We start from the raw sequence: 16,185 nt of genomic DNA on the forward strand, positions 1-16,185 counted from the left end.
CAATCCCTGATAGGCCCAGGTGAGAATTGAACTCACGACCCCTGGTTTACAAGACCAGTGCTCTAACCACTGAGCTACAAGGCCTGCTGGCAAAGGTAAGATAACCTTAAAAACAGCAAATTAACCGGATTCTGGCTTGCATTAAACAGTTATCTGATTCGTAGGTATAAAATCGTAGATACCCCAAAACACAGTAGTACTTCCCAACATCTGCACTTTATTGCTGTATTCAAACAATCCATGAAAGGCCCAGGTGAGAATTGAACTCACGACCCCTGGTACTAGACCAGTACTCTAACCACTGAGCTACAAGGACTGGCTGTTGATGTAACATAACCTTAAAAACAGCAAATTAACCGGGTCCTGGTTTGAATTCCAAACTGTCATCTGATTAGTAGGTATTAAGTCGCGGATACCCTAAAACACAGTTGTACCAACCAACATCTGCACTTCATTGTTGTAATCAAACAATCCCTGAAAGGCCCAGGTGAGAATTGAAGTCACAACCCCTGGTTTACTAGACCAGTGTTCTAACCACTGAGCTACAAGGCCTGCCTGGTAAGGTAACAAAACGTTAAAAACAGCAAATTAACCGGGTTCTGGTTTGCATTAAATACAGTAATCTGATTAGTCGGGATAAAGTCGCAGAGACCCTAAAACACAGTAGTACTACGCAACACCTGCACTTCATTGATGTATTCAAAAAATCACTGATAGTCCTAGGTGAGAATTGAACTCACAACCCCTGGTTTACAAGACCAGTGCTCTAACCACTGAGCTACAAGGCCTGGCTGTTGAAGTAACATAACCTTAAAAACAGAAAATTAACCGGGTTCTGGCTTGCATTAAACACAGTCATCTGATTAGTAGGTATTCAGTCGCAGATACCCTAAAAATCAACAGTATGACCCAACATCTGCATGTCGGTTTTGTATTCAAAAAATCCCTGATAGGCCCAGGTGAGATTTGAATTCACGACCCCTGGTTTGCAAGACCAGTGTTCTAACCACTGAGCTACAAGGCCTGCTTGCAAAGGTAACATAACCTTAAAAACAGCAAATTAACCGGGTTCTGGCTTGCATTAAACAGTTAGCTGATTCGTAGGTATAAAATCGAAGATACCCCAAAACACAGTAGTACTTCCCAACATCTGCACTTTATTGCTGTCTTCAAACAATCGATGAAAGGCCAGGTGATAATTGAACTCACGACCCCTGGTTTACTAGTTCTGGTTTGCCTTCTAAACAGTCATCTGATTAGTAGGTATTAAGTCACAGATACCCTTGAACACAATAGTACGACCCAACATCTGCACTTCATTGCTGTATTCAAACAATCCCTGATAGGCCCAGGTGAGAATTGAACTCACGACACCTGGTTTAATAGACCAGTACTCTAACCACTAGCTACAAGGCCTGGCTGTTGACGTAACATAACCTTAAAAACAGCAAATTAACCGGGTTCTGGCTTGCATTAAACAGTCATCTGATTTGTAGGTGTTAAGTCGCAAACACCCTAAAAAACAACAGTATGACCCAACATCTGCACTTCATTGTTGTAATCAAACAATCCCTGATAGGCCCAGGTAAGAATTGAACTCACGACCCCTGGTTTACAAGACCAGTGCTCTAACCACTGAGCTACAAGGCCTGCTTGCAAAGGTAACATAACCTTAAAAACAGCAAATTAACCGGATTCTGGCTTGCATTAAACAGTTAGCTGATTCGTAGGTATAAAATCGAAGATACCCCAAAACACAGTAGTACTTCCCAACATCTGCACTTTATTGCTGTCTTCAAACAATCGATGAAAGGCCAGGTGATAATTGAACTCACGACCCCTGGTTTACTAGTTCTGGTTTGCCTTCTAAACAGTCATCTGATTAGTAGGTATTAAGTCACAGATACCCTTGAACACAATAGTACGACCCAACATCTGCACTTCATTGCTGTATTCAAACAATCCCTGATAGGCCCAGGTGAGAATTGAACTCACGACACCTGGTTTAATAGACCAGTACTCTAACCACTAGCTACAAGGCCTGGCTGTTGACGTAACATAACCTTAAAAACAGCAAATTAACCGGGTTCTGGCTTGCATTAAACAGTCATCTGATTTGTAGGTGTTAAGTCGCAAACACCCTAAAAAACAACAGTATGACCCAACATCTGCACTTCATTGTTGTAATCAAACAATCCCTGATAGGCCCAGGTAAGAATTGAACTCACGACCCCTGGTTTACAAGACCAGTGCTCTAACCACTGAGCTACAAGGCCTGCTTGCAAAGGTAACATAACCTTAAAAACAGCAAATTAACCGGATTCTGGCTTGCATTAAACATCTGATTCGTAGGTATAAAATCGTAGATACCCCAAAACACAGTAGTACTTCCCAACATCTGCACTTTATTGCTGTATTAAAACAATCCATGATAGGCCCAGGTGAGAATTGAACTCACGACCCCTGGTTTACTAGACCAGTACTCTAACCACTGAGCTACAAGGCCTGGCTGTTGATGTAACATAACCTTAAAAACAGCAAATTAACCGGGTTCTGGTTTGCATAACAAACAGTCATCTGATTAGTAGGTATTAAGTCGCGGATACGCTAAAACACAATAGTACGACCCAACATCTGCACTTCATTGCTGTATTCAAACAATACCTTATAGGCCCAGGTGAGAATTGAACTCACTACCCCTGGTTTACTAGACCAGTACTCTAACCACTGACCTACAAGGTCTGGCTGTTGATGTAACATAACCTTAAAAACAGCAAATTAACCTGGTTCTGGCTTGCATTAAACAGTCATCTGATTCGTAGGTGTTAAGTCGCAGATACCCTAAAAAACACCAGTATGACCCAACATCTGCACTTCATTGTTATATTCAAACAATCCCTGATAGGCCCAGGTGAGAATTGAACTCACGACCCCTGGTTTACAAGACCAGTGCTCTAACCACTGAGCTACAAGGACTGCTGGTAAAGGTAAGATAACCTTAAAAACAGCAAATTAACCGGATTCTGGCTTGCATTAAACAGTTATCTGATTCGTAGGTATAAAATCGTAGATACCCCAAAACACAGAAGTACTTCCCAACATCTGCACTTTATTGCTGTATTCAAACAATCCATGAAAGGCCCAGGTGAGAATTGAACTCACGACCCCTGGTACGAGACCAGTACTCTAACCACTGAGCTACAAGGACTGGCTGTTTATGTAACATAACCTTAAAAACAGCAAATTAACCGGGTCCTGGTTTGAACTCCAAACTGTCATCTGATTAGTAGGTATTAAGTCGCGGATACCCTAAAACACAGTTGTACCAACCAACATCTGCACTTCATTGTTGTAATCAAACAATCCCTGAAAGGCCCAGGTGAGAATTGAAGTCACAACCCCTGGTTTACTAGACCAGTGCTCTAACCACTGAGCTACAAGGACTGCCTGGTAAGGTAACAAAACGTTAAAAACAGCAAATTAACCGGGTTCTGGTTTGCATTAAATACAGTAATCTGATTAGTCGGGATAAAGTCGCAGAGACCCTAAAACACAGTAGTACTATGCAACACCTGCACTTCATTGATGTATTCAAAAAATCACTGATAGGCCTAGGTGAGAATTGAACTCACAACCCCTGGTTTACAAGACCAGTGCTCTAACCACTGAGCTACAAGGCCTGCCTGTTGAAGTAACATAACCTTAAAAACAGAAAATTAACCGGGTTCTGGCTTGCATTAACCACAGTCATCTGATTAGTAGGTATTCAGTCGCAGATACCCTAAAAATCAACAGTATGACCCAACATCTGCATGTCGGTTTTGTATTCAAACAATCCCTGATAGGCCCAGGTGAGAATTGAATTCACGACCCCTGGTTTACAAGACCAGTGTTCTAACCACTGAGCTACAAGGCCTGCTTGCAAAGGTAACATAACCTTAAAAACAGCAAATTAACCGGGTTCTGGCTTGCATTAAACAGTCATCTGATTCGTAGGTATAAAATCGAAGATACCCCAAAACACAGTAGTACTTCCCAACATCTGCACTTTATTGCTGTCTTCAAACAATCGATGAAAGGCCAGGTGATAATTGAACTCACGACCCCTGGTTTACTAGTTCTGGTTTGCCTTCTAAACAGTCATCGGATTAGTAGGTATTAAGTCACAGATACCCTTGAGCACAATAGTACGACCCAACATTGCACTTCATTGCAGTATTCAAACAATCCCTGATAGGCCCAGGTGAGAATTGAACTCACGACACCTGGTTTAATAGACCAGTACTCTAACCACAAGCTACAAGGCCTGGCTGTTGATGTAACATAACCTTAAAAACAGCAAATTAACCTGGTTCTGGCTTGCATTAAACAGTCATCTGATTAGTAGGTATTAAGTCGCAGTTACCCTAAAACACATCAGTATGACCCAACATCTGCACGTCATTTTTGTATTCAAACAATCCCTGATAGGACCAGGTGAGAACTGAACTCACGACCCCTGGTTTACAAGACCAGTGCTCTAACCACTGAGCTACAAGGCCTGCTTGTAAAGGTAACATAACCTTAAAAACAGCAAATTAACCGGGTTCTGGCTTGCATTAAACAGTTATCTGATTCGTAGGTATAAAATCGTTGATACCCCAAAACACAGTAGTACTTCCCAGCATCTGCACTTTATTGCTGTATACAAACAACCCATGAAAGACCCCGGTGAGAATTGAACTCACGACCCCTGGTTTACAAGACCAGTGCTCTAACCACTGAGCTACAAGGCCTGCTTGTAAAGGTAACATAACCTTAAAAACAGCAAATTAACCGGATTCTGGCTTGCATTAAACAGTTATCTGATTCGTAGGTATAAAATCGTAGATACCCCAAAACACAGTTGTACTTCCCAACATCTGCACTTTATTGCTGCATTCAAACAACCCACGAAAGGCCCAGGTGAGAATTGAACTCACGACCCCTGGTGTACTAGACCAGTACTCTACCACTGAGCTACAAGGCCTGGCTGTTGAAGTAACATAACCTTAAAAACAGCAAATTAACCGGGTTCTGGTTTGCATTCTAAACAGTCATCTGATTAGTAGGTATTAAGTCTCGGATACGCTAAAACACAATAGTACGACCCAACATCTGCACTTCATTGTTGTAGTCAAAAAACACCTGAAAGGCCCAGGTGAGAATTGAACTCACGACCCCTGGTTTACTAAAGAGTACTCTCACCACTGAGCTAAAAGGCCTCGCTGCTGAGGTAACATAACCTTAAAAACTGCAAATTAACCGGGTTCTGGCTTGCATGAAACAGTCATCTGATTAGTAGGTATTAAGTTGCACATACCCAGAAACACAGTAGTACTACCCAACATTTGAACTTCATTGTTGGATTCAAACAGTTCTTGACAGGCTCAGGTGAGAATAGAACTCACTACCCCTGGTTTACTAGACCAGTACTCTAACCACTGAGGTACAAGTCCTGGCTGTTGAGGTAACATAACCTTAAAAACAGCAAATTAACCGGGTTCTGGCTTGCATTATAAACAATCATCTGATTCGTAGGTATTAAGTCGCAGATACCCTAAAACACAACAGTATGACCCAACATCTGCACTTAATTGTTGTGTTTAAACAATCCCTGATAGGCCCAGGTGAGAATTGAACTCACGACCCCTGGTTTACGAGAGCAGTGCTCTAACCACTGAGCTACAAGGCCTGGCTGCTAAGGTAACATAACCTTAAAAACAGCAAAGTAACCGGGTACTGGTTTGCATGAAACAGTCATCTGATTAGTAGGTATTAAGTCGCGTACACCCAGAAACACAGTAGTACTTCACAACATTTGAACTTCATTGCTGTAATCAAACAATCCCTGATAGGCCCAGGCGAGAATTGCAACTTTGCAGGCTTTCGCCCGAGTACAAATTGGTGCAAACTAGGTTGATTGTGGGTCCCATGTTGGTTTGATTTAAGAAATCCATCACCTTGGCTAAGACCGTTTCTCTTTTCTTCTTTTCTTCTCCTTTGATTATTTTTATTATTTTAGTTCTCGTTTCATTTCCTATCATAGTAGTTAGTTTTGCTTCTTTACATTCTAAGTAGATTATCCCACCTAGGTTAGAGAATAAACGTGCACAAAACTCAAAACCTGGTTTACTGTGTGTGTGTTTCATCAATTTATAGTGACCTCTAAGCTGAACAAAGAACTCACAAAATTGTAGTAAGGGCACAACCTTCATTTTAATGACTGATTCAACGAGGTTCTCATCTATTATCCTGATAAAATTATCAAAAAGAGAACCTTAAAAACAGCAAATCAACCGGGTTCTGGCATGCATGAAACACAGTCACCTGATTAGTAGGTATTAAGTCGCAGATACCCTAAAACACATCAGTACGACACAACATCTGCACTTCATTTTTGTATTCAAACAATTCCTGATAGGCCCAGGTGAGAATGGAACTCACGACCCGTGGTTTACTAGACCAGTACTCTAACCACTGAGCTACAAGGCCTGGCTGTTGAGGTAACATAACCTTAAAAACAGCAAATTAACCGGGTTCTGGCTTGCATTAAACAGTCATCTGATGAGTAGGTATGAAGTCACAGATACTCTAAAACACATCAGGATGACCCATAATCTGCACTTCATTGTTATATTCAAACAATCCTTGATAGGCCCAGGTGAGAAATGAACTCACGACCCCTGGTTTACGAGACCAGTGCTCTAACCACTGAGCTACAAGGTCTGGCTGGTAAGGTAACATAACCTTAAAAACAGCAAATTAACCGGGTTCTGGCTTGCATTAAACACAGTAATCTGATTAGTAGGTGTTAAGTCATGGATACCTTAAAACACAGAAGTACTACCCAACATCTAAACTTCATTGTTGGTTTCGAACAGTTCTGGAAAGGTAGAGGTGAGAATTGAACTTACGACCGCTGGTTCACAAGACCAGTGCTCTAACCACTGATCTCCAAGGTCTGGCTTTAGAGGTAACATAACCTTAAAAACAGCAAATTAACCGAGTTCTGGTTTGCATTATAAACAGTCATCTGATTAGTAAATATTAAGTCGCTGATACCCTAAAACACAGTTGTACCACCCAGCATCTGCACTTCACTGTTGTATTCAAACAATCCCTGAAAGGCCCAGGTGAGAATTGAACTCACGACCGCTGGTTTACTCAACCAGTGCACTACCCACTGAGCTACAAGGCCTGCTTGCTAATGTAACAAAACCTTAAAAACAGCAAATTAACCGGGTTCTGACTCATTAAACAGAGTCATCTGATTAGTCGGAATAAAGTCGCAGATACCCTAAAACACAGCAGTACTATGCAACATCTGCACTTCAATGTTGTATTCAAACAATCCCTGATAGGCCGAGTTGTGAATTGAACTCACAACCCCTGGTTTACAAGACCAGTGCTCTAACCACTGAGCTACAAGGCCTGCTGGCAAAGGTAACATAACCTTAAAAACAGCAAATTAACCGGGTTCTGGTTTGCATTAAACACAGTCATCTGATTAGTAGGTATTAAGTCGCGGATACCCTAGAACACAATAGTACGACCCAACATCTGCACTTCATTGCTGTATTCAAACAATCCCTGATAGGCCCAAGTGAGAATTGAACTCACGAGCCCTGGTTTACTAGACCAGTACTCTAACCACTAGCTACAAGGTCTGGCTGTTGACTTAACATAACCTTAAAAACAGCAAATTAACCGGGTTCTGGCTTGCATTAAACACAGTCATCTGATTTGTAGGTGTTAAGTCGCAAATACCCTAAAAAACATCAGTATGACCCAACATCTGCACTTCATTGTTGTATTCAAACAACCCCTGATAGGACCAGGTGAGAATTGAACTCACGACCCCTGTTTTACTAGACCAATACTCTAACCACTGAGCTACAAGCCCTGGCTGTTGAGGTAACATAATCTTAAAAACAGCAAATTAACCGGATTCTGGCTTACATTAAAAAGTTATCTGATTCGTAGGTATAAAATCGTAGATACCCGAAAACACAGTAGTACTTCCCAACGTCTGCACTTTATTGCTGTATTCAAACAATCCATGAAAGGCCCAGGTGAGAATTGAACTCACTACCCCTGGTTTACAAAACCAGTGCTCTAACCACAGAGCTACAACGCCTGGCTGTTGATGTAACATAACCTTAAAAAACAGCAAATTAACCGGGTCTGGTTTGCATTATAAACAGTCATCTGATTAGTAGGTATTAAGTCGCGGATATCCTCAAACACAACAGTACGACCCAACATCTGCACTTCATTGCTGTATTCAAACAATCCCTGATAGGCCCAGGTGAGAATTGAACTCACTACCCCTGGTTTTGTAGACCAGTACTCTAACAACTGAGCTACAAGGCCTGTCTGTTAAGGTAACATAACCTTAAAAACAGCAAATTAACCTGGTTCTGGCTTGCATTAAACAGTCATCTGATTAGTAGGTGTTAAGTCGCAGATACCCTAAAACACAGTAGTACTACCCAACATTTGAACTTCATTGTTGGATTCAAACAGTTCTTGACAGGCTCAGGTGAGAATTGAGCTTACTCCCCCTGGTTTACAAAACCAGTGCTTTAACCACTGAGCGACAACGGCTTGCCGGGGAAGAAACGTAACTTTTAAAGCAGTAAGTTAACCTGGTTCTGGCTTGCATGATTGAGGAGTGATGAGTTGGTATTAAGTCACACATACCCCAAAACACAGCAGTACTACCCAACATCTGCACTTCATTGTTGTAGTCAAACAACACTTGAAAGGCCCAGGTGAGAATTGAACTCACTACCCCTGGTTTACAAAACCAGTGCTCTAACCACAGAGCTACAACGCCTGGCTGTTGATGTAACATAACCTTAAAAAACAGCAAATTAACCGGGTCTGGTTTGCATTATAAACAGTCATCTGATTAGTAGGTATTAAGTCGCGGATATCCTCAAACACAACAGTACGACCCAACATCTGCACTTCATTGCTGTATTCAAACAATCCCTGATAGGCCCAGGTGAGAATTGAACTCACGACCCCTGGTTTTGTAGACCAGTACTCTAACAACTGAGCTACAAGGCCTGTCTGTTAAGGTAACATAACCTTAAAAACAGCAAATTAACCTGGTTCTGGCTTGCATTAAACAGTCATCTGATTAGTAGGTGTTAAGTCGCAGATACCCTAAAACACAGTAGTACTACCCAACATTTGAACTTCATTGTTGGATTCAAACAGTTCTTGACAGGCTCAGGTGAGAATTGAGCTTACTCTCCCTGGTTTACAAAACCAGTGCTTTAACCACTGAGCGACAACGGCTTGCCGGGGAAGAAACGTAACTTTTAAAGCAGTAAGTTAACCTGGTTCTGGCTTGCATGATTGAGGAGTGATGAGTTGGTATTAAGTCACACATACCCCAAAACACAGCAGTACTACCCAACATCTGCACTTCATTGTTGTAGTCAAACAACACTTGAAAGGCCCAGGTGAGAATTGAACTCACGACCCCTGGTTTACTAAAGAGTACTCTCACCACTGAGCTACAAGGCCTGGCTGCTGAGGTAACATAACCTTAAAAACTGCAAATTAACCAGGTTCTGGCTTGCATGAAACAGTCATCTGATTAGTAGGTATTAAGTCGCACATACCCAGAAACACTAGTACTACACAACATTTGAACTTCATTGCTGTATTCAAACAATCCCTGATAGGCCCAGGTGAGAATTGCAACTTTGCAGGCTTTCGCCCGAGTACAAATTGGTGCAAACTAGGTTGATTGTGGGTCCCATGTTGGTTTGATTTAAGAAATCCATCAACTTGGCTAAGACCGTTTCTCTTTTCTTCTTTTCTTCTCCTTTGATTATTTTTATTATTTTAGTTCTCGTTTCATTTCCTATCATAGTAGTTAGTTTTGCTTCTTTAAATTCTAAGTAGATTATCCCACCGAGGTTAGAGAATAAACGTGCACAAAACTCAAAACCTGGTTTACTGTGTGTGTGTTTCATCAATTTATAGTGACCTCTAAGCTGAACAAAGACCTCACAAAATTGTAGTAAGGGCACAACCTTCATTTTAATGACTGATTCAAAGAGGTTCTCATCTGTTATCCTGATAAAATTATCAAAAAGAGATGTGGTGCTCCGCAGGCAAGCTCAACTTAATTTAAACATTAAGTTTGAGTCTCCTTCAATTACTGAGCAAACAATTATTGATTTAATAATTAATTGGACCGATTTCCCTTACAACACAGGAGTACTTCCCAACATCTGCACTTTATTGCTGTATTCAAACAATCCATGAAAAGCCCAGGTGAGAATTGAACTCAAGACCCCTGGTTTACTAGACCAGTACTCTAACCACTGAGCTACAAGGACTGGCTGTTGACGTAACATAACCTTAAAAACAGCAAATTAACCGGGTTCTGGTTTGCATTCCAAACAGTCATCTGATTAGTAGGTATTAAGTCGCACATATCCAGAAACACAGTAGTACTACCCAACATTTGAACTTCATTGTTGGATTCAAACAGTTCTTGACAGGCTCAGGTGAGAATAGAACTCACTACCCCTGGTTTACTAGACCAGTACTCTAACCACTGAGGTACAAGTCCTGGCTGTTGAGGTAACATAACCTTAAAAACAGCAAATTAACCGGGTTCTGGCTTGCATGAAACACAGTCATCTGATTAGTAGGTATTAAGTCGCAGATACCCGAAAACACAACAGTATGACCCAACATCTGTACTTCATTGTTGTATTTAAACAATCCCTGATAGGCTCAGGTGAGAATTGATCTCAAGACCCCTGGTTTACGAGACCAGTGCTCTAACCACTGAGCTACAAGGCCTGGCTGCTAAGGTAACATAACCTTAAAAACAGCAAAGTAACCGGGTACTGGTTTGCATGAAAGTCATCTGATTAGTAGGTATTAAGTCGCGGATACCCTGAAACACAATAGTACTACTTAACATTTGAACTTTATTGTTGGATTCAAACAGTTCTTGACAGCCCCAGGTGAGAATTGAACTTACTCCCCCTGGTTTACAAAACCAGTGCTTTAACCACTGAGCGACAACGGCTTGCCGGGGAAGAAACGTAACTTTTAAAGCAGTTAGTTAACCTGGTTCTGGCTTGCATGATTGAGGAGTGATGAGTTGGTATTAAGTCACACATACCCCAAAACACAGTAGTACTACCTAACATCTGCACTTCATTGTTGTAGTCAAACAAAACCTGAAAGGCCCAGGTTAGAATTGGACTCACGACTCCTGGTTTACTGAAGAGTACTCTCACCACTGAGCTACAAGGCCTGGCTGCTGAGGTAACATAACCTTAAAAACTGCAAATTAACCAGGTTCTGGCTTGCATGAAACAGATCTGATTAGTAGGTATTAAGTCACACATACCCAGAAACACAGTAGTACTACCCAACATTTGAACTTCATTGTTGGATTCAAACAGTTCTTGCCAGGCTCAGGTGAGAATAGAACTCACTACCCCTGGTTTACTAGACCAGTACTCTAACCACTGAGGTACAAGTCATGGCTGTTGAGGTAACATAACCTTAAAAACAGCAAATTAACCGGGTTCTGGCTTGCATTATAAACAATCACCTGATTAGTAGGTATTAAGTCGCAGATACCCTAAAACACAACAGTATGACGCAACATCTGCACTTCATTGTTGTGTTCAAGCAATCCCTGATAGGCCCAGGTGAGAATTGAACTCACGACCCCTGGTTTACAAGACCAGTGCTCTAACTACTGAGCTACAAGGCCTGCTTGCAAAGGTAACACAACCTTAAAAACAGCAAATTAACCGGGTTCTGGCTTGCATTAAACAGTCATCAAATTCATAGGTATAAAATCGTAGATACCCTAAAACACAATAGTACTTCCCAACATATGCACTTAATTGCTGTCTTCAAACAATCTATAAAAGGCCCAGGTGAGAATTGTACTCACGAGCCCTGTTTTACTAGACCAGTACTCTAACCACTGAGCTACCAGGCCTGGCTGTTGAGGTAACATAACCTTAAAAACAGCAAATTAACCGGGTTCTGGCTTGCATGAAACAGTCATCTGATTAGTAGGTGTTAAGTCGCAGATACTCTGAAACACAGTAGGACGACCCAACATTTGAACTTCATTGTTGGATTCAAACAGTTCTTGACAGGCTCAGGTGAGAATTGAACTTACTCCCCCTGGTTTACAAAACCAGTGCTTTAACCACTGAGCGACAACGGCTTGCCGGGGAAGAAACGTAACTTTTAAAGCAGTAAGTTAACCTGGTTCTGGCTTGCATGATTGAGGAGTGATGAGTTGGTATTAAGTCACACATACCCCAAAACACAGTAGTACTACCCAACATCTGCACTTCATTGTTGTAGTCAAACAACACCTGAAAGGCCCAGGTGAGAATTGAACTCACGACCCCTGGTTTACTAAAGAGTACTCTCACCACTGAGCTACAAGGCCTAGCTGCTGAGGTAACATAACCTTAAAAACTGCAAATTAACCGGGTTCTGGCTTGCATGAAACAGTCATCTGATTAGTAGGTATTAAGTCACACATACCCAGAAACACAGTAGTACTACCCAACATTTGAACTTCATTGTTGGATTCAAACAGTTCTTGACAGGCTCAGGTGAGAATAGAACTCACTACCCCTGGTTTACTAGACCAGTACTCTAACCACTGAGGTACAAGTCCTGGCTGTTGAGGTAACATAACCTTAAAAACAGCAAATTAACCGGGTTCTGGCTTGCATGAAACACAGTCATCTGATTAGTAGGTATTAAGTCGCAGATACCCGAAAACACAACAGTATGACCCAACATCTGTACTTCATTGTTGTATTTAAACAATCCCTGATAGGCTCAGGTGAGAATTGAACTCACGACCCCTGGTTTACGAGACCAGTGCTCTAACCACTGAGCTACAAGGCCTGGCTGCTAAGGTAACATAACCTTAAAAACAGCAAAGTAACCGGGTACTGGTTTGCATGAAAGTCATCTGATTAGTAGGTATTAAGTCGCGGATACCCTGAAACACAATAGTACTACTTAACATTTGAACTTTATTGTTGGATTCAAACAGTTCTTGACAGCCCCAGGTGAGAATTGAACTTACTCCCCCTGGTTTACAAAACCAGTGCTTTAACCACTGAGCGACAACGGCTTGCCGGGGAAGAAACGTAACTTTTAAAGCAGTTAGTTAACCTGGTTCTGGCTTGCATGATTGAGGAGTGATGAGTTGGTATTAAGTCACACATACCCCAAAACACAGTAGTACTACCTAACATCTGCACTTCATTGTTGTAGTCAAACAAAACCTGAAAGGCCCAGGTTAGAATTGGACTCACGACTCCTGGTTTACTGAAGAGTACTCTCACCACTGAGCTACAAGGCCTGGCTGCTGAGGTAACATAACCTTAAAAACTGCAAATTAACCAGGTTCTGGCTTGCATGAAACAGATCTGATTAGTAGGTATTAAGTCACACATACCCAGAAACACAGTAGTACTACCCAACATTTGAACTTCATTGTTGGATTCAAACAGTTCTTGCCAGGCTCAGGTGAGAATAGAACTCACTACCCCTGGTTTACTAGACCAGTACTCTAACCACTGAGGTACAAGTCATGGCTGTTGAGGTAACATAACCTTAAAAACAGCAAATTAACCGGGTTCTGGCTTGCATTATAAACAATCACCTGATTAGTAGGTATTAAGTCGCAGATACCCTAAAACACAACAGTATGACGCAACATCTGCACTTCATTGTTGTGTTCAAACAATCCCTGATAGGCCCAGGTGAGAATTGAACTCACGACCGCTGGTTTACGAGACCAGTGCTCTAACCACTGAGCTACAAGGTCTGACTGTTAAGGTAACATAACCTTAAAAACAGCAAATTAACCGGGTTCTGGCTTTCATTAAACACAGTCATCTGATTAGTAGGTGTTAAGTCATTGATACCTTGAAACACAGTAGTACTACCCAACATCTAAACTTCATTGTTGGTTTCGAACAGTTCTGGAAAGGTCCAGGTGAGAATTGAATTTACGACCCCTGGTTCACAAGACCAGTTCTCTAACCACTGAGCTCCAAGGTCTGGCTGTTGCGGTAACATAACCTTAAAAACAGCAAATTAAACGGGTTCTGGTTTGCCTTCTAAACAGTCATCTGATTAGCAGGTATTAAGTCTCAGATACCCTAGAACACAATAGAACGACACAACATCTGCACTTCATTGCTGTATTCAAACTATCCCTGATAGGCCCAGGTGAGAATTGAACTCACAACCCCTGGTTTACTAGACCAGTACTCTAACCACTGAGCTACAAGGCCTGGCTGTTGACGTAACATAACCTTAAAAACAGCAAATTAAACGGGTTCTGGCTTGCATTAAACACAGTCATCTGATTTGTAGGTGTTAAGTCGCAAATACCCTAAAAAATGTCAGTATGACCCAACATCTGCACTTTATTGCTGTATTCAAACAATCCATGAAAGGCCCAGGTCAGAATTGAACTCACGACCCCTGGTTTACTAGACCAGTACTCTAACCACTGAGCTACAAGGCCTGGCTGTTGATGTAACATAACCTTAAAAACAGCAAATTAACCGGGTTCTGGCTTGATTTAAACACAGTCAACTGATTAGTAGGTATTAAGTCGCAGATACCCTAAAACACATCAGTATGACCCAACATCTGCACATCATTTTTGTATTCAAACAATCCCTGATAGGAGCAGGTGAGAATTGAACTCACGACCCCTGGTTTACAAGACCAGTGCTCTAACCACTGAGCTACAAGGCCTGCTTGCAAAGGTAACACAACCTTAAAAACAGCAAATTAACCGGATTCTGGCTTGCATTAAACAGTTATCTGATTCGTAGGTATAAAATCGTAGATACCCCAAAACACAGTAGTACTTCCCAACATCTGCACTTTATTGCTGTATTCAAACAATCCATGAAAGGCCCAGGTGAGAATTGAACTCACTACCCCTGGTTTACTAGACCAGTACTCTAACCACTGAGCTACAAGGGCTGGCTGTTGATGTAACATAACCTTAAAAACAGCAAATTAACCGGGTTCTGGTTTGCATTCTAAACAGTCATCTGATTAGTAGGTATTAAGTCGCGGATACGCTAAAACACAATAGTAAGACCCAACATCTGCACTTCATTGCTGTATTCAAACAATACCAGATAGGCCCAGGTGAGAATTGAACTCACTACCCCTGGTTTACTAGACCAGTACTCTAACCACTGAGCTACAAGGCCTGGCTGTTGATGTAACATAACCTTAAAAACAGCAAATTAACCGGGTTCTGGCTTGCATTAAACACAGTCATCTGATTTGAAGGTGTTAAGTCGCAAATACCCTAAAAAACGTCAGTATGACCCAACATCTGCACTTCATTGCTGTATTCAAACAATCCCTGATAAGCCCAGGTGAGAATTGAACTCACTACCCCTGGTTTACTAGACCAGTACTCTAACCACTGAGCTACAAGGCCTGGCTGTTGAGGTAACATAACCTTAAAAACAGCAAATTAACCGGGTTCTGGCTTGCATAAAACAAATTCATCTGATTCGTAGGTGTTAAGTCGCAGATACCCTAAAAAACATCAGTATGACCCAACATCTGCACTTCATTGTTGTATTCAAACAACCCCTGATAGGCCCAGGTGAGAATTGAACTCACTACCCCTGGTTTACTAGACCAGTACTCTAACCACTGAGCTACAAGGCCTGTCTGTTAAGGTAACATAACCTTTAAAACAGCAAATTAACCGGGTTCTGGCTTGCATTAAACACAGTCATCTGATTCGTAGGTATAAAATCGTTGATACCCTAAAACACAGTAGTACTTCCCAACATCTGCACTTTATTGCTGTATTCAAACAAACCATGAAAGGCCCACGTGAGAATTGAACTCACGACCCCTGGTTTACTAGACCAGTACTCTAACCATTGAGCTACAAGGCCTGACTATTGATGTAACATAACCTTAAAAACAGCAAATTAACCGGGATCTGGCTTGCATTAAACACAGTCATCTGATGAGTAGGTATTAAGTCACAGATACCCTAAAACACATCAGGATGACCCATAATCTGCACTTCATTGTTGTATTCAAACAATCCTTGACAGGCCCAGGTTA

The 16,185-nt window shown here is 41.6% G+C and overlaps 29 non-coding genes across 29 annotated transcripts; all 29 read right to left on the reverse strand.

Annotated features, from left to right (window-relative positions):
- Nucleotides 1-11: 11 nt before the first annotated feature.
- On the reverse strand, nt 12-84 carry trnat-ugu (transfer RNA threonine (anticodon UGU)). The gene has a single exon. It is a non-coding gene; the product is annotated as a tRNA-Thr (tRNA).
- A 631-nt stretch (nt 85-715) lies between these two features.
- trnat-ugu (transfer RNA threonine (anticodon UGU)) lies at nt 716-788 on the reverse strand. Its single transcript has one exon. It is a non-coding gene; the product is annotated as a tRNA-Thr (tRNA).
- Nucleotides 789-951: 163 nt separating this feature from the next.
- trnaa-ugc (transfer RNA alanine (anticodon UGC)) lies at nt 952-1,024 on the reverse strand. Its single transcript has one exon. It is a non-coding gene; the product is annotated as a tRNA-Ala (tRNA).
- Nucleotides 1,025-1,577: 553 nt separating this feature from the next.
- On the reverse strand, nt 1,578-1,650 carry trnat-ugu (transfer RNA threonine (anticodon UGU)). Its single transcript has one exon. It is a non-coding gene; the product is annotated as a tRNA-Thr (tRNA).
- Nucleotides 1,651-2,203: 553 nt separating this feature from the next.
- On the reverse strand, nt 2,204-2,276 carry trnat-ugu (transfer RNA threonine (anticodon UGU)). The gene has a single exon. It is a non-coding gene; the product is annotated as a tRNA-Thr (tRNA).
- A 157-nt stretch (nt 2,277-2,433) lies between these two features.
- Nucleotides 2,434-2,506, reverse strand: trnat-agu (transfer RNA threonine (anticodon AGU)). The gene has a single exon. It is a non-coding gene; the product is annotated as a tRNA-Thr (tRNA).
- A 397-nt stretch (nt 2,507-2,903) lies between these two features.
- trnat-ugu (transfer RNA threonine (anticodon UGU)) lies at nt 2,904-2,976 on the reverse strand. Its single transcript has one exon. It is a non-coding gene; the product is annotated as a tRNA-Thr (tRNA).
- Nucleotides 2,977-3,607: 631 nt separating this feature from the next.
- trnat-ugu (transfer RNA threonine (anticodon UGU)) lies at nt 3,608-3,680 on the reverse strand. The gene has a single exon. It is a non-coding gene; the product is annotated as a tRNA-Thr (tRNA).
- Nucleotides 3,681-3,843: 163 nt separating this feature from the next.
- Nucleotides 3,844-3,916, reverse strand: trnat-ugu (transfer RNA threonine (anticodon UGU)). Its single transcript has one exon. It is a non-coding gene; the product is annotated as a tRNA-Thr (tRNA).
- Nucleotides 3,917-4,468: 552 nt separating this feature from the next.
- trnat-ugu (transfer RNA threonine (anticodon UGU)) lies at nt 4,469-4,541 on the reverse strand. The gene has a single exon. It is a non-coding gene; the product is annotated as a tRNA-Thr (tRNA).
- Nucleotides 4,542-4,702: 161 nt separating this feature from the next.
- trnat-ugu (transfer RNA threonine (anticodon UGU)) lies at nt 4,703-4,775 on the reverse strand. The gene has a single exon. It is a non-coding gene; the product is annotated as a tRNA-Thr (tRNA).
- A 161-nt stretch (nt 4,776-4,936) lies between these two features.
- On the reverse strand, nt 4,937-5,008 carry trnat-agu (transfer RNA threonine (anticodon AGU)). The gene has a single exon. It is a non-coding gene; the product is annotated as a tRNA-Thr (tRNA).
- Nucleotides 5,009-5,640: 632 nt separating this feature from the next.
- Nucleotides 5,641-5,713, reverse strand: trnat-cgu (transfer RNA threonine (anticodon CGU)). Its single transcript has one exon. It is a non-coding gene; the product is annotated as a tRNA-Thr (tRNA).
- A 961-nt stretch (nt 5,714-6,674) lies between these two features.
- Nucleotides 6,675-6,747, reverse strand: trnat-cgu (transfer RNA threonine (anticodon CGU)). Its single transcript has one exon. It is a non-coding gene; the product is annotated as a tRNA-Thr (tRNA).
- A 1,104-nt stretch (nt 6,748-7,851) lies between these two features.
- trnat-agu (transfer RNA threonine (anticodon AGU)) lies at nt 7,852-7,924 on the reverse strand. Its single transcript has one exon. It is a non-coding gene; the product is annotated as a tRNA-Thr (tRNA).
- Nucleotides 7,925-8,321: 397 nt separating this feature from the next.
- On the reverse strand, nt 8,322-8,394 carry trnac-aca (transfer RNA cysteine (anticodon ACA)). The gene has a single exon. It is a non-coding gene; the product is annotated as a tRNA-Cys (tRNA).
- Nucleotides 8,395-9,023: 629 nt separating this feature from the next.
- Nucleotides 9,024-9,096, reverse strand: trnac-aca (transfer RNA cysteine (anticodon ACA)). Its single transcript has one exon. It is a non-coding gene; the product is annotated as a tRNA-Cys (tRNA).
- A 1,688-nt stretch (nt 9,097-10,784) lies between these two features.
- Nucleotides 10,785-10,857, reverse strand: trnat-cgu (transfer RNA threonine (anticodon CGU)). The gene has a single exon. It is a non-coding gene; the product is annotated as a tRNA-Thr (tRNA).
- An 858-nt stretch (nt 10,858-11,715) lies between these two features.
- trnat-ugu (transfer RNA threonine (anticodon UGU)) lies at nt 11,716-11,788 on the reverse strand. The gene has a single exon. It is a non-coding gene; the product is annotated as a tRNA-Thr (tRNA).
- A 1,096-nt stretch (nt 11,789-12,884) lies between these two features.
- On the reverse strand, nt 12,885-12,957 carry trnat-cgu (transfer RNA threonine (anticodon CGU)). Its single transcript has one exon. It is a non-coding gene; the product is annotated as a tRNA-Thr (tRNA).
- An 858-nt stretch (nt 12,958-13,815) lies between these two features.
- Nucleotides 13,816-13,888, reverse strand: trnat-cgu (transfer RNA threonine (anticodon CGU)). Its single transcript has one exon. It is a non-coding gene; the product is annotated as a tRNA-Thr (tRNA).
- Nucleotides 13,889-14,287: 399 nt separating this feature from the next.
- On the reverse strand, nt 14,288-14,360 carry trnat-agu (transfer RNA threonine (anticodon AGU)). The gene has a single exon. It is a non-coding gene; the product is annotated as a tRNA-Thr (tRNA).
- A 163-nt stretch (nt 14,361-14,523) lies between these two features.
- Nucleotides 14,524-14,596, reverse strand: trnat-agu (transfer RNA threonine (anticodon AGU)). Its single transcript has one exon. It is a non-coding gene; the product is annotated as a tRNA-Thr (tRNA).
- Nucleotides 14,597-14,759: 163 nt separating this feature from the next.
- On the reverse strand, nt 14,760-14,832 carry trnat-ugu (transfer RNA threonine (anticodon UGU)). Its single transcript has one exon. It is a non-coding gene; the product is annotated as a tRNA-Thr (tRNA).
- Nucleotides 14,833-14,993: 161 nt separating this feature from the next.
- Nucleotides 14,994-15,066, reverse strand: trnat-agu (transfer RNA threonine (anticodon AGU)). Its single transcript has one exon. It is a non-coding gene; the product is annotated as a tRNA-Thr (tRNA).
- A 163-nt stretch (nt 15,067-15,229) lies between these two features.
- On the reverse strand, nt 15,230-15,302 carry trnat-agu (transfer RNA threonine (anticodon AGU)). The gene has a single exon. It is a non-coding gene; the product is annotated as a tRNA-Thr (tRNA).
- A 163-nt stretch (nt 15,303-15,465) lies between these two features.
- trnat-agu (transfer RNA threonine (anticodon AGU)) lies at nt 15,466-15,538 on the reverse strand. Its single transcript has one exon. It is a non-coding gene; the product is annotated as a tRNA-Thr (tRNA).
- A 163-nt stretch (nt 15,539-15,701) lies between these two features.
- trnat-agu (transfer RNA threonine (anticodon AGU)) lies at nt 15,702-15,774 on the reverse strand. The gene has a single exon. It is a non-coding gene; the product is annotated as a tRNA-Thr (tRNA).
- A 163-nt stretch (nt 15,775-15,937) lies between these two features.
- On the reverse strand, nt 15,938-16,010 carry trnat-agu (transfer RNA threonine (anticodon AGU)). The gene has a single exon. It is a non-coding gene; the product is annotated as a tRNA-Thr (tRNA).
- Nucleotides 16,011-16,185: the final 175 nt, after the last annotated feature.

The sequence above is a fragment of the Festucalex cinctus genome, chromosome 1 (genome assembly GCF_051991245.1).
Source record: "Festucalex cinctus isolate MCC-2025b chromosome 1, RoL_Fcin_1.0, whole genome shotgun sequence".
In the NCBI taxonomy this organism is placed as follows: Eukaryota; Metazoa; Chordata; class Actinopteri; order Syngnathiformes; family Syngnathidae; genus Festucalex; species Festucalex cinctus.